Source organism: Marmota monax, unplaced genomic scaffold (assembly GCF_021218885.2).
Source record: "Marmota monax isolate L192 unplaced genomic scaffold, Marmota_monax_Labrador192_F-V1.1 WCK01_AAM20220418_F8-fsc00034, whole genome shotgun sequence".
Lineage (NCBI taxonomy): Eukaryota > Metazoa > Chordata > Mammalia > Rodentia > Sciuridae > Marmota > Marmota monax.
Genome location: NW_026693934.1, coordinates 5,119,550 through 5,130,183, shown reverse-complemented (window position 1 = coordinate 5,130,183; position 10,634 = coordinate 5,119,550). Strand labels below are relative to the sequence as shown.

Below are 10,634 nucleotides of genomic sequence, written 5' to 3'. Positions count from 1 at the left end.
CATCTTGGGAGCAAATCTTTACCCCTCACACATCAGATAGAGCACTATTCACTAGGGTATATAAAGAACTCAAAAAGCTAAACACCAAAAAATCAAATAACCCAATCAATAAATGGGCCAAGGAACTGAAGAGACACTTCTCAGAGGATGATGTATAATCAATCAACACATACATGAAAAAAAATGTTCATTAACACTAGTAATTAGAGAATTGCAAATCAAAACCACTCTAAGATTTTATCTCACTCCAGTCAGAATGGCAGCTATTATGCATACAAACAACAATAAGTGTTGGTGAAGATGTGGGGAAAAAGGTACACTCATACATTGCTGGTGGGACTGCAAATTGGTGCAGCCAATATGGAAAGCAGTATGGAGATTTCTTGGAAAATTGGGAATGGAACGAACATTTGACCCAGCTGTCCCTCTCTAAGAACTTTAAAACAGCATACTATAGGGACAAAAGCCACATTAATGTTTACAGCACCGAAATTCACAATAGCTAAACTGTGGAACCAACCTAGATGCCCTTCAATAGATGAATGGATTAAAAAAAATGTGGCATATATACACAATGGAATATTACTCAGTAATAAAAGAGAATAATATCATGGTATTTGCAGGTAAATGGATAGAGTTAGAGAAGATAATGCTAAGTGAAGTTATCCAATCCCCAAAAAACAAATGATGAATGATTTCTTTGATATAAGGAGGCTGATTCATAGTGAGATAGGGAAAGGGAGCATGGGAGGAATAGATGAGCTTTAGATAGGGCAGAGGGATTGGAGGGGAAGGGTGGGGCCATGGGGTAATTAATGATGGTGAAATGTGATGATCATTACTATTCAAAGTACATGTATGAAGACACAAATTGGTGTGAATATACTTTGTATACAACCAGCGATACGAAAAATTGTGTTCTATATATGTAATAAAAATTGTAATGCATTTTGCTGTCATATATAAATAAAAAATGTAGATAAAAAATAAAACACCAAAAATACATACATCCTGTAGAATATATTGTCTATTGGTTCTGTATTTATGGTTGAATTCATACATTCATTCTCACACAAACTTTCTCAGGCAACAAATGAAGAACATATTTTCTCAAAGAGAAAGTATATTAAAGAAAGAGGAAGACTAGGGTCAATTATATGGGATTCAAATTTAAGAAATAAAAAAAGAATTCTAGGATGATGACAACTAAAAATCCCTGGGATGATAGCTATATACTACTTTAGTCTTTTTTTTTTTTTGATGCTATTGCTGAGACCAAAAGACCTACCATGTACAATTAGAGGAGAAAAAATTTATTTGGAAGCTCATGGTTCCAGAAATCTCAGTTCATAGAAGGCTGGCTCCATTTCCCAGGGCTCACATCATGGAGAAGAGTGTGGCAGAGGAAAGTCCTGGGAATATGTTGCAGGAAGCAGAGAGCAAGATCTCTTCAACAAGGAAAACATACATACCTCAAAAAAGAAAGTTCTCAATAACCTACCTCCTCCAGCAACACCCTACCTGTTTTCAGTTATCTACTCAGTTAATCTCTATCAGGGGCTTAATTCACTGATTGGGTTTAGGCTTTCATAATCCAATCATTTCATTTCTAAACCTTCTTGCATTGTCACACAGATGAGCTTTTTGGAGACACCTAATGTCTAAACCATAACATATACTTATAAACTGAAAATTACTAACAAGTTTCAGATTAGTGTAGATTAACAGTTTGAGAAGAAAACAAAAGCCAGACATGTTTTTAAAATAATACTGAAAAGAGTCGCTAGTGACTAAGACAAAACACAATTTTCCTGGCATAAAGGCAGGGAACCTTTATTGGTGAACCACAGACGTCTGTCTGTTACAGTACATCATAAGCCTAGGAAGCAGGGACACCAATGACACAGTTCCAGGGCCTTGCATGTACCATGATGATGCTTTGCCTGAGATTACTGTCAATTTTGTGGTGTGAAGAAGAATTTATTCTTTATTACAATGTGCAAAGTAAGGAGAGTCTGAGCAATGAATGCTTTTACAGGGGTTGGTATATTGGCTAAAACAAAAGTTTCTGAATGGCTTAAAGAAATGATCCAGGAGAGGTAGACTTCACAGGCAGGGTGGGGCAGTGGCAGATGTCATGCAGCGCAGGCTGGATCCCTTTGGACAGCATGTGGGGAACCAGGCCCATGGTGCTTAGAGGGCCATCCAGGGCTGGGAAGAGCACCCTGCTGAAGAGGTTGCTCTAGGAGCATGTCTATAATTTTTCTTTCCCCTATGACTAATTATGATCTTCAGAACTGCAAAATAATTTTTTTTCTTTTTCTGAAGACAAAAAATTCCCCATATGTTACAAGTTCAACGTCACTTTCTTCTAATTCTCTAGCTTTTCACAAACCAAGCCATAATACTCTGAAAAACTAAGCATGCTTGACTACCGGAGAAAAAGCCAAACCCACCAAATTTCTGAAATTCACACCGGAGTGTCCCTGTTCTGGCACCATCTGCCCCCACATACGACTAAATCAGGGTCATTCCAAGTGAATTGGGTTGGCACTGAATAATCATACAGACACAGAAAGTGCCTTTTTCTTGGGGTCCAGAGAAGGCTCCTCAGCCCCAGATCCCACAAGGGAAGTGAGAGAGACAGAAAAAAGAGAGAGAAAGCACTCCTGAAACCCTATTTTTTGAGCAGAAGACACCCAAATGAGGCAAGGGATTGGGTTTCGGGGGTGGGGGGGTGGGGGGGGTGGGGGGGGTGGGGGGGGTGGGGGTGTAACCTAGTCCCATTGGGTGACGCCCACTCCTGGAGCTATAATTTCTTGCCCAGCTAAGGTGAGGTCCACCTGCTCTCGCACTGCCACCGGAAGCCAGTTCCACACCTCCATCGTGCAAGGCTAAGGGTAAGTGCTCAGCTCCTGTTCGTGCTGGCCCCTGACAGCATGGCAGCGTCTTTGGTTTCAGTGTGTCCCATAGGACGAGGGACCCGCGGCCTGGAGAGGAGAATGGCAGAGATTCTACTTTGTGACCAAGGAGGTGATGCAGCGTGACATCGCCGATGGGGACTTCATTGAATGAGTTCTCAGGGAACCTGTATGGGACAAGCAAGGCGGCTGTGCAGGGTGTGCAGGCCATGAATCGCATCTGTGTGCTGGAGGTGGACCTGCAGGGCATGCGCAACACCAAGCAGACAGACCTCAGCCCCATCTACATCTCTATGCAGCTACCTTCACTGGACGTGGAGCAGTGACTGCGCAAGCGCAACGCAGAATCAAAGGAAAGCCTGAGGAGGCAGCTGGCTGCCGCTGGGCAAACATGGGCAGCAGCAAGGAGCCGGGCCTGTTCAACCTGGTGATCATCAATGACAACATGGATGAGGCCTACGTGGCACTGAAGCAGGCACTCTCTGAGGAAACCAAGAAAGCTCAGGGGACAAGCCATGCCTGAGGACCAGCTGTCCATTCTACAGGTGCTTCCTGTGCCCCACATCTGTCTGGGCTCCAGGTGCTGCCTGGCTGGGCTCCTGAGGATCCACGCAGGACCCAGGATGGGTTCCCATTTTGGGGTAGGCATGGCTGCTCCTTGCTGGCCACATGGCAGCTCTGCACCTCAGCTGTTGTCTGGCATGTGGGGTAGGATTGCTGCCCACCTCCCTCCCTCACTGTGGCTGGAGAACTGAGGTACCTCCCATCTGCCCTCCCTTGGTTGTCTCTGTCCCTTCCCCTGTCACTCCCACTGGATCGGGGCTGACATCCTAATAAAATGACCATTGGCTTAAAAAGAAAAAAAGAAAGAAAGGAATGATCCAGAAAACATGCCAGTAAGGAAAAAAATTTCTTAGAGGCAAAGGAAAATTAAAACTTGTGTTTATAGAAAAAAATGTTAATAGATTAGAAGAAACTCAATACTAACAAAGTTGTGCTGTGTAGAAGGAAACTCTAGTCTCAGAGTGATAATTTGGGTATCAGAATTTATTCAATAAAATCACATTATTTTGATACTAACATCATGGTTTTTTGCTCATCTAAGTCAAAAACTAAATTTAAAGCACTTCAGGTATGAATTGGATTGTTAGGGAAAAGAATGCTTTCTGACATTCTGGGAGTCCAAAAACCATCAAGTTGAATGTAATTAAGTAACGAGCTATGAGAAATAAATTAAATCTTTTAGACCCCAGGTAGATATCTGAACCTTTCTTTAGTCAAGTCATAAATCCAGAAGTGTATGTACAAACCATATATAATAAGTACAGTTTTCTGATGTCAATTGAGTAGTGGCTTCCAGGACTCCAAGAGGCTTTAAGACACTTTTCTTCCACATCAACATCTGAGGATTCTAGCAAAAGTTGGGGATACAATGAAGTCGAGGCCTATTTTCTGTTGCTATAACTGAATATAAAAGAGTGAGTAATCTGTAAAGAACAGACATTTATTTAGCTCATAATCTGGAAGTCCAAAGTTGAGGGTCTGGTATCTGGTGAGGGCCTTTTGCTGCATTATGACACAGTACGAATTATCATATGGTCAAACAGTGTGACTCAGTTCAGGTCTCTTCTCCTTCTTACAGCCACCTGTTTCTTCATGGGGGCCCTCCCCTAATGACCTTAATTAATTCTAATTACCTCCCAAAAGTCGTTCCTCTAAATGCCACCAACATATGATTTTGAGATTAATTTTTCAAAAGATGAAATTTGGGGAACACATCAAACCATGGAAAATGCCTTATGTTTTAGTACATTTGTCTTAAAGTAATGGAAGCAAGTGCATTTTGTGTGCATACAGGAATAAAGATGATAGGATCATAAAATAGGCAAACCAAGACATGAGGCAGAGTAGGTACCTTTGCAACTCATAACAACAAAGGAAAATCTGAGACTGTGAAGAACAGGGCATTAGAATACCAGCAAATCTTGAACAACTAGCTTTTAGGAGAATAGCCAAGTTGAGTGCCCGGAAATCAAAAGATATGGCAGCTCAAGGCGGAGTCACTAAGGGTCTCCATCAGTCAGACAGGGAACAGCATAATGAACCTATTGACTATGACTCTTCACATCAAGCTTCTTGCCAAGAGCAAAGGTCCATAAAAAAAGGCAAGAAAAAGGCTTGGTATAAGCCAGATAGGGAGTTAGAATCAGAGCCAAGTGAATTGTGGTTTAGGGAGTATATCAAGCCCAGCGAGAAAAACACTGCAAATTCATGATCTGGATTCATATGTCAGGAAACAAATGAGGGGGGAAAAAAAACTTCCTGCAGCAAAAGGCTCATATGCTCTAAGAGCTTCAGGGTCATGCCAATTACAAACCAGCAAAACTATTCTACACTATCTACAGGTAGTGCTAATAAAAATGCTTTAACCTCCTCACCTGATCAACCTGTTAGAGAATGGTGGTCAGCTTTGTCCAGCTGGGAGGACCTATGTATAACAAAAGTAAGGAAAATGAGATCATTATGGACAACAGGTTCATATCTGGAGCTTCATAAAAGAAGTGACACTTTAGTCCTATTTCAAAGCTGTATATATGCTGAGAGTCCAAGGAACTTTTGTCAGTGAGGTCAGAGTTTCTAATAAATAGGGTTATTGGAGTTCTATGCTATACATTTCCAAGAACTATGCTCCTTAGTAGGCCAATGAATAGAAACGTCTGCACATTTACTCAGACAGATATTTGTTCGGTGTGATAACAAGATTGCTAGGTTTTTGATCTATGTAACAGTTTATGAAGCCTACTGGAGAGTCATGGAAAGAATGATCAAAGCAAGGACACAAATAATCTATATATTTTTTTCCTGTAGAGCCTTAAAAAGTCTTTTTTATGCACCTTTCATTATCCTTTGAAAAAACTTGTAGAGGAATAAAAGCAGATTTCTGGAGAAGTCATCAAGAAAAGCCACAAATCAAAAAGACATTTCAAACAAACATATTTTTAATGAACTGACTGAAGGTATTTTTCCCCCCTGTTCCATCCCAACTGATCTCAAAGTGAAGGTGGCAGGTATTCTATCAATCAGCACTTCTCCAAATCTAACTGTGCTATCATGCAACTTTCTTTGGTAAGACAAGACTTAAAGAGGATGGAAGCATGCCTTACAGCACCAAATGAGTTTTGTTTGGTTGGGTTTTTTGGTGTGTGGGTTTGTTGTTGTTGTTTTCTTTGTTTTTAGCAACTTAGTACACCTGCTTTCCTCTTATTGCACAGGTATAGCGATGTGGCTTGGAAAACTTAAATCTATCCCTCTATCGCACTTTTAATAGAATATGAAGTCCCTCTTTATAAAGGCTTTTCAATGGCTTTTCTTGATTTCCCAGAGTTATAGACTTCAACAACAAAATGAAAAGATTTTTCAATAGGTGGGATTTTTTTCTGTGTAAAAGGAATAGGTAATTTCTTCTGACTATTTAGAGGTTTTGGATGGATAGATTCATCATTTATGGATAAATAGTCTCCATCCAAAGAGTCAAGTAATTTCTATAACTGTCAATTCTTAATATGACTCTAATTCTAAGTCTGCCAATTACTTTAGTGTTAGAAGACACTGGTGAGATTATCTGACCTTTCTTCTATGTTCTAATCAATAAGATATAATTGCCCATGAGTTCATTTTATGGAGTGAAGTTTACTACTATGCTAAGGTTTCATGGCTTAAAATAAAAGGACATGAGAATTCGGACACCTGCCTATTGTGTAAGGCCTCGATCTGCCACACTATGCTCCTTCTCTTCTGGAAGAGTGACTAATCTAAGCCATATTATGATATGCCAGGCATGTAGACATTAACTCAATAATTAAATTCTGTGAAATTTCCAAGCTAGATTAGATGATTAAACAATGTCTTCATAATAATTCCATAATTTAAACAACAAAAAGTTTTGTAGAGTGAGAACAGTTGTACACATAGCTTTTTTCCTCTTAAAGCAGTAAATAATAATGAAAAGCATTGCTAGAATTATTTAGTTAAAACTAATGTATATAATTATATAATTCCCATATATAATGGTAAATATATCATGGTTTAGGATAAAATTCAAGTTAAGAATTGTAATCAAAGAAACAAAAACAATGCAATTGCTATACCACCATATCCAGTTTCTATGTATATTCTTATCTTGTTTTAGAATAATTTTTTTTTTCATATTTCATGGAAAAATGCAGGTATTTAAAAAATAGGATTTACAAATTAAGTTTTCAAACATGACAATGATGTTTTAAAAGCATATTAGTATAAACTGTACATGATTATTATACTATAAAATTATTTTATTTATTCATTTTTTATTTATTTATTTAAATACTGGGGATTTAACCCAGTGATACTTAATGCTGAATTATATCGCCAGCTCTTTTTATTTTTTGAGATAGGATCTCACTAAGTTACTTAGGGCCTTGCTAAGTTGCTGAGGTTGGCCTCAGACTTGCAATCCTCCTACCTCAGCCTCCAGAGTCACTGAGATTACGGATACACACCACCATGCCTAGCTGTTTTTATTTTTATTTTTTTAATAATGTTTGTTTATTTGTTTTTTTTAATTCATACATGTAGGTAATAATGTTTCTGGAGAACATGTCCATACTTACTTATTTATGTAAACATTAATTTATACATAGCCTTGTCCCTAAAGGAAGGTAAATTTTAAAGACATAAACCATAACAATGTATCTTTAGATGGTTAGTTTAATTCAAGGATATATTGTAAATACTTTTGTTGGTATAGGTTAGATTCTAATTTGGTTAAAAGAAAAAAAGCAAGTATTAATAATTTAAAAAAAATAAAGTCTTGGTTTTTTGTTTACTATAAGTCTGGTTGTGGGTCAAGGTGGCTCTTCAGGCAAATGTCCTTCATACAAAGACTCAAGCCACTGAGCCTGCTTTTACCATCTTGCAACAATTTTCAGAGCACATCATTTTTACCTTTGAAAAATATTTTGAATTAGAGGAAGATACTCCACCCCTCTCTATTGGATTTGTACTCCAGAGAGCATCAGCTGTGGCAGGTTTCAGTGGTTGTGGGCCATAAGTCCACTTCAGAAGTCTGGGCCTTGGTCCTTCCCAAGTGTTGTGCTGGTCTTGTTGGGTTGTGGACTCAGGGTGTGAAATAGTTGAAGGAGTTGGTGTCCACAAATGTGACATGGATGTCTGGGGCTTGTCCATTCACTGACTCTATCCAGAGTCAGGAGAATCCTACCATGTCTGACCTATGTCAGCTTATGAGACATCTGGGCAGAGGCTTGTGGGATCCTAAAAGGAGAAGTACCACATGATCTCATGCATATGGAATATAAAGAAAGCCCATCTCATAGAGGTTGAGGGTAAAATGGTGGTTATTAGAGGCTAAGGAAGTAGGGGAGGGATGTAGCGATGGTTAAAGGTCAATGGATAGGTATTAAGTTGCATTTAAGTAGGAACAAGGGTTCTGGTGTGCTGCTGAACAACAGGGGGCTTTAGAAAACAATAAACAATAAAATACTGTACATGTCAAAAAAATGGAAAAAAGAACTTGGAAAATTTTCACAATAACAAAATTATGAATGTTTAAGGAGCTAGATAGGTATAACCTGATTTAAACATTACACTGTGTGTGTGTATCAAAACATTATGTGATACCTAATTAATGTTTTTATGTATCATTTAAAAGTAAATCTAGGCCAGGCACAGTGGCACATGCTTATATCTCAGCAGCTACAGAGACTGAGGCAGAAGGATCTCAAGCTCAAAGCCAGCCACAGCAAAAGCGAGGTGCTAAGCAACTCAGTGAGACGCTGAACACTAAATAAAACACAAAATAGGGCTGTGGGAACTCAAGTGTCCCTGAGTTCCATCCCCAGTACCACCTCCCAAAAATTTAAAAATAAATAAATAAGTAAATCTAAAGGGGCTGGGTTTGTCATTGAGTGGTAAAGGGCTTGCCTAGCACATGTGAGGCACTGAGTTCGATCCTCAGCTCCACATAAAAATAAATAAATGAAATAAAGGTATTGTGTTCATCTACAATTAAAAATATTTTAGTTAAAAAATCTAAAGAAATATAGATAAATAATAGTTTAAATTTTAAAAAAATCTTTTTAAAAGCATTCTTTAAATGTATCTGTATAAGGCTATCAATTACAGTTTTTATTCTAAGCCACAAGTATAAATCTGTGGAATGTCTTTAAAAGAGTACTTTAGAGGGAGATTTATACCATTACATACTTATGTTAGAAATTCAAAATTTTTAGTCAGTTGTAGTGCATGTATTTAATCCCAGCAACTGAGACAGGAAGATCACAAATTGAGGCAAGCCTCAGTAACTAAGTGAGACACTGCCTCAAAATATAAAGTTCATAGGTTGGGGGTGTAGCTCAATATCTTCGGGTTTAATCCTCAGTACAAAATAAAAATAAAATAAGAAAAGAAGAGAAAAAAATAGTCTTAAATCAATGACTTTACTTCACCATAAGGAACTAACAAAGAAAATTAAGCCCAAAGTAAACAAAGGAAGAAAATAATGCAGATCAAGCCAAGATAAATGGAAAACAAACATTAGTGAAACCAAATGTTTGAGATCAATAAAACTAAAAATCTGCAGTCATACTCATCAGGAATAAAGGAGAAAAAACAATCCCACAAAACCCCATAACAATAATATTGCGAATGAGAAGGGACCTCTCTAAGAATTCCACAATTCTTAGATAGTAAAAGAATAATTATTAAAGGATGTTATGAACAACTTTATACCAATACATTTGAAAACTGAAAAAAGTGAGTATATTTCTTGAAAGACACTAAAGAAGAAATAGATAATCTGAAAAATCTGTATCTATTAATGATATTGCAAGTTCTAGCTTAAAGGCTTTTCTTTTTTTTTTTTTTAATTTTTGTTTTTGGGTACCAGGGATTTAACTCAGGTAGTCTCTGATTTAACTCAGGGGCACTCGACCACTGAGCCACATCCCTAGTCCTATTTTGTATTTAATTAGAGACAGAGTCTGAGTTGCTTAGCACCACACAAAATTCCTGAGGCTGGCTTTGAATTCTTGATTCTCCTGCCTCTAGATTCCGAGCTGCTGGGATTAAGGCGTGCACCATCACATCTGGCTTTAAAGGCTTTTCATAATGAAAATCCAGGCCGAGATGGTTTTACAGGTGAACAGCCCTTTAAAGAAGAGATAATATCAGTACTATCCAAAAAATTTGAAGAGAATATTTACTGACTCATATGAAATCAGCATTATCCCAATATCAAAACCAGACAAAAACAGTACATGATTAACTCCTAAAAAGAAAAATAGGGAGCTGGTAGTCTCTGATTCCAATAGCTAGTATAAAGTGACAGAAATCTAAATACCATGATAAATGAATTTAGCAAGGTTGAAGAACACAAGATCAATATGGAAAAATCAGCATATTTCTACACTAGCAATAAATAATCTGAAAATAAAATTAAGAAAAGAATTCTATTTATATTAGTATCAAAAAGGTGCTACTATATAGCATTTACAAACCTTACTCAATATGGGTCAAAAAACCTAAGTTCTTATATTGACTCTGGGGAAGGGGGGGATTTTTACCCAAACCATAACATAATGTGCTGGTTGTGTAGCTCAGCAGTAGAGTATTTGCCCAGTATACCCAAGGTGCTGGGTTCAATTCTCAACACTGAAA

General features: G+C 37.9%; 1 pseudogene; it reads left to right on the top strand.

Moving 5' to 3' along the window:
- Positions 1 to 2,132: 2,132 nt before the first annotated feature.
- LOC124106117 (guanylate kinase-like) lies at positions 2,133 to 3,444 on the top strand (annotated as a pseudogene).
- Positions 3,445 to 10,634: the final 7,190 nt, after the last annotated feature.